Source organism: Lupinus angustifolius, chromosome LG02 (genome assembly GCF_001865875.1).
Source record: "Lupinus angustifolius cultivar Tanjil chromosome LG02, LupAngTanjil_v1.0, whole genome shotgun sequence".
Classification (NCBI taxonomy): domain Eukaryota; kingdom Viridiplantae; phylum Streptophyta; class Magnoliopsida; order Fabales; family Fabaceae; genus Lupinus; species Lupinus angustifolius.
In genome coordinates, this window is record NC_032010.1 from 12,026,728 (window position 1) to 12,032,498 (window position 5,771).

General features: G+C 36.5%; 1 long non-coding RNA gene across 1 annotated transcript; it reads right to left on the reverse strand.

Annotated features, from left to right (window-relative positions):
* Positions 642–4,683, reverse strand: LOC109328987. The gene is made up of 3 exons (XR_002105500.1): positions 4,542–4,683; positions 2,177–2,179; positions 642–653 (listed from the first exon to the last, which is right to left on the reverse strand). It is a non-coding gene; the product is annotated as an uncharacterized LOC109328987 (long non-coding RNA).

Sequence of the window (5,771 nt, forward strand, 5' to 3'; positions counted from 1 at the left end):
GGTTCTTGCCTTTCTTGGTTAAGACTCACGCTTATTTCTTCTGAAACCTCTTGAATCCTCCTCTTTTCTTCAATAATTTGCCAGATTTTCGTACTAGAAGATTCATGGTTTCCTCATCTAGATCGGAATCAAAATCGTCATCCTCTTTCTAATCTAGATCTTGTGACGTGGTTGCTTTGAGAGAGATGCCTTTATTTTTTCTATCTGAATCATCATTCATCGTTAACCGCCCTAACTCCATCTCGTGTTCCTGGAGTTTTCCAATCAAGGTAGCTACAGGTATGGAATCTAAGTCTTTCGACTCCATGATTGAGGTTTCTTTCGGTCGCCATTTCATGTCAAGACAATGCAAAACATTGTTAGTTAATTCTCCTTTAGCAAAAGATTTATCATGGACAACTAAATGGTTAACAATGTGAGTAAATCGCTTTTGCATTTCACTAATAGATTCATTTGATAACATGTGAAACAACTCGTATTCATGTGTTAGGGTATTTAGTCTAGTGCGCTTAACTTCGCTCGTGCCTTCATGAGTTACTTGTAAAGTGTCTCACATTTCATTTGCATTTTAGCACAACGAAACCTGAAATAATTCATCATATGATATGGCCAACGTGATCATGTTTTTAGCTCGAAGGTTATGCTGAACCTTTCTACGCTAATCATTGGTCCAAAGAATTTTTGGTTTTTCTTTGGGTTCAACGTCCACCAAGTGGAGTGGAACGAAAGGACCACTGACCGCAGATTCCCAATTGTTTGTGTCAATTGCCTCAATGAAGATCTTCATGCGCATTTTCCAGTAGGCATACCCTTTGCCACCAAATATCGGAGGGTGGTTGATGGATGCGCCATCGCCGCCAAACGGGTTTGTGGAACCCATCGTATTATCCTCTAGGATGGAACGAATACACGGTCAAGCTATCATTTTCGTACTAGCCCTGATACCACTTGTTAGGTATCAATAGGTCAGAATACACCTAGAAGGTTAATGCATTTAATCGATTAAGCTTGGTATTAATCGATTAATACGTGTTGGACTTAATTGATTATTCGTATGGATAATCGATTATCCTGTGTTCTTGAAGATTCTTGATTTTAATGGTTTCTTGCTACGCAAGTTACTAATTACCAACCCTTATGTAATTAATTGATTATAAAGATTACAGAATGATGTAAACACAAATTATAACATGTAATACAGAATCAATTCAATTAACAAGAATATAGCAAGCAAAAGTAAATGAGATTAGGGTTAGAAAATTGTGCACAAGGAAATTTTTATCCTGGTTTGTTAGCGGTCCACTGCAAAATACATCCAGGCCTCCCCTTTTGATCTCGGGAGATTTTCTTCTTCACTATTGAAATATTATTTGATACACACAAACTTCCAATAAACGATAAAACTAAGGCACAACTATCTTGGACTCTACAAGCTTGACAACCTCGATTTGACCTCTATGTCTCGCCTACTCAGATCACCTATCTTTTCTCGATTAGGCCCCAGCCAGGTATCGATTGCAGCAAGACCTCATAGTCTTTGTGAAGAACAACAAGATCTATTCTTGAAGTGATGTTACTCACCAAGAGATCACTGCCCTTGATTAAAATAGAATTTGAGTTTTCTTCAGTACTTAATACTCGAATATGCACAAGAACCTATTCTGTATGAGAAAATTATGCAAAGGTTTTCACAAAACAAATTTCACAATTTTCAGAAAACATACTTTTCTTACTTTCACTTTAAAATCTTATCAAGAAAACAATAATAAATGATATGCATAAAAATCCCTAGCGATGCATGCTACAACTTCAAGTTCTAAGCCATATTCGACATGCTCTTATTCTCTATACTTTTCTAATGCAACCTATATGACAATGTATGCTCAAAGATCTTCTTAATATGCAAGATATGAACCTTATACCACATGGGCTAGAATTTCAGCATTTATACTAATCATACTGATGCTGCTATTAATCTATTAGTCATTCACTTAATCGATTAACGGTCTGTTAATAGTTAGTTTTTTTGTTACGTCTTAATCGAATATACAATGTTAATCGATTAACACATCATCAACATTATATTGGTTAACTACTATAATTCACGATAATCGATTACACATAGTACTTAATCGATTATTCTGATTGAAAATGTTTTTCTTGATGTAAGATAAACTACCTATGTGATATGCACATGCTATACATAGCTTTTCAAATATGATATCTTTATTGCATAATAATATTTATGTGAATGCATGGTCCTACTTATCATATGATATCTAGATGTGATGTCTCAATTTTAATCTTATTTATACTAAGGCTCTTGTGAGACTTCACCTAGGTTTACCTAACCTAGACACGATATAAGACAATCATCTCAAGACTTCTAATAAAAGTAAAACTTACAATATCCTAAGTCTATAGATACAACCCTTGAGTCTTCGCCTTGTTATTTGTTGTACGCTCTTCAAACTTATTTGCATTTTCGTTGTCTTCACCAAAACTTAGGTTAGCGTCAAATGCGTAAGTCTTGATTCTTTACGCTTTCAATCTCCCCCTTTTTGATGATGACAAACTCTACACCAAATCCTTGTTTGATGAGTTTGATGATGATCAACAAGCATTTTCTTATGTTGGTTAAATGTCAAAGTTGTACTGCTTCCCCTAAATGTCAAAGTTGTGTTTTCTTATAATGAGGATCACTCATGATGGTAACCCGACCTAACTAACTAGAGATCTCAAGAAAAAGGTTCAATGGATAATAACAAGTTGTGAAGTGATATGAGAATGAACATGCTATAAAATTATGAGAAGCATGATTCATTCAGCATATGTAAGGATGAGTTAAACTTTTAATGAGATCTATACTCCAATTAGAGTGGAGTACCTAGGCTACATGAGTACTCTTGATAGACTCACCTATGTAAATTTGGAAGTGGGGGCCGCTTCCTATGATATTTTGGGGCATAAATGTTTAGAGTGATCACTATATTGAGATAGATGTGCATGACCTTTAATGCACGAGCTTTACAAAATACACATGTGAAAAGGTTGTTTATGGTTTGATGTCGGAGATAGATTTCAAGACTACGAGTCACTCTAGTAAAATCTGGATCTTATTCACCATGCAAAGGTTCAAGTCACATAACACCTTTGTTTATGCACAATCTTATTGAGACTACATAAATTCCTGAAAATCGTTTTTTAATTTCAAGCAGCAGATTGTTGGAATTTGTTTGAAAAAATGATGAGTTTTAATGTGGTTTAAATGCACATTAAAGTGGCCATTAATGAGGATTCTTGAGGATGTGAAATGAAAAAACTCCTCAAGTCTCACATTGCTTGGAGAGGGAAGTTGAAAGGCTTTATAAGCCTTAAGTTGCAACCATAAATATTTTTAAATAAATATTTTTTGGGTCTTTTGGGCTTGGACTGTGTGTTGACCAAGTCAACAAACACATGCAACACGGTTGGATGGTAATATGATAGAGCCATTGAGTTGGAGGAGAAGATCTTAGCCATAATGATAGAGTCGTCGGGTGGTAAAATTTTCCACCGTCAGATCATGGGATTTACCACCCATTGTTTTCATCGGATGAGGAAGTCGTTGGAGGCCTTAGGCTATAAATAGAGGTCTCCCCTTCTTAGTATAACTCGCACCAGCCAAGCAATATTTCCTTCTCTTGCTTCTTTATCCCCCATAAATTTCGCCGACACATTTCCGACAACCTTCTCCCCATTTCTTTCCATGGCACTTGAGAATTGGCACATGTAACCAGAGTGAGAATTTAAAGAACTATCACTACTAGTTAGTATTGTAGGAAAAGAATTGGCATGGGAAGCCATACTGTGGGAATTCAAGAATTGGCATTGGTAACCACATTATGGGTGTATTCGAGAATTCAAGAACTAGACTGTTTTATCTTGGGGATGGTGTGATTTATAGTTTGCTTGCACAATTTTAGTAGTACCACGAAACGTCTTAAAGAGAGCGACATGGTCGTGACTAAACCAATAAGGATTATTTCGTGTCATTCAGAATTGTTGTGAGCTATACAAACAACAAAAAGTTGTATGAATGTAGTTGGTTCTTGTTTCGTGTCAAAGTTGTAAACCATACAAATGGAGTTATGTCTCTCCATATAGAAGTATAGTGACAAAGTTCTATGTGATGTAGTTTTTATGGCGTCTAGTCAAATTCTTTCAGGATAGTCATGGATGTACAATACCAAGGCCATTCACGAAGACTTACAAAAACAACAATCAAACATTAATCTCATTAGGTGGGATCGGTTACATGGGTCGAACAATATCATGATTTTCTATTATAAATAATGTTCATTAACAAAGTATTGATCTTTAAATATGTCATAGATGTTTCACCTCATATTCATTTATGAAAAATTGATTTATAAATATTTCTTAATCGTTCCGCCTATAATTTTTCTTGGTCTCCTTCTTTTTCTATGAAATGGATAAACCTCCGTTTGAATACACTTCTTATTAGAACTTCTAACAATCTTATACACATATCTTCGAACCACCTAACAATCAGTCTCATATAACATTGTAAGTCTTATAGTCATGTGGTAAAACTTTCCCTTAAGCTTGAGTAATACCTTTTTATCACATACAACACGTGAAACACTCCGCCATTTCACCCAACTTGCTTGAATCCTTAGTTTACATCTTCATAAACTTCCTCATCGTCTTGTAAGATTGACATGAGATATGTCAATTTAGTGGCTTGTGGTATGGTATGATCCTCGATCTTTTCCTCTACAATAAGGCTTATTCAACTCTTGCTAAAATTATAATCAATATCCTATGTCTTACTTTGACTTATACGAAAGTCGTGTATTTCTAAAGCTTGTCTTAACATTTTTGGCTTCTCATTTAATTTCACTCTGTACTCTCCTAGTATGACAATATTATTTGCAAAATGCATGCATAATGGTGTCATTTTTTGATAGGCTAAGTAAGCACATCTGATAAGTGCCAAACATACCTAAATTTCATACACTTTTATGGCACTTATCTTAAGCATAATTGAGAAAAACCAACTTAAAACAATACTTTTTGTATAAAATATCACAATCTTGTATATTTGTGTGTGTATTTATTTTTTATGTATTTTGTAGGATTTAGAAAGAAGAAAAGAAGAGAAAAAAGACTCATGGTCAAAAAGAAAAAGAAGTCAAAATCAAGGTGCTCAAGTAGGCAGCTGAGCGTGGACCAAGCCACGCTAAGTTGACCTAGACACCTGCCTGACCTGGACCAAGCTGCTCAAGCAAGCAGTTGAACGGACCTGTTTGGCCGCTCTGCCTAGCACCAGACTAGTCTTGACACGGTCAAACACGAGCTTAGCACATTCCCAAGTTGCTCAATAAGTAGTTTAGCGGTGCAACCAAGCAGCTTAGCGGTGCAACCAAGCAGCTCAGTGGAGAACCAGACTCCTGCCCAGATCAGCAAGCACCAGGCCACGTCCCAGCCAGCATGGTCAAAGCTGATGAACAAGCAGCTTAGCGGTGCAACAGGTGTGCTAAGCGGTGTGCACCCAGACTTGACTTAGTCATCAAGCAAACCATGAAGTCACCTCAAGTAGCCCACCATAGGCTTTCCAGAGTAGCTCACCATGGCTGGTTTCGTATCTCACAACTAGCTTTGATGAGTCAAGCATAAGGAGGTGACAAAGCTCCTTGATCAAGGGACCAAACCCATGCTGAAGGGTTTGGTCAGTTGCTTAGCGGAGCTGACAAGCAGCTCAACGA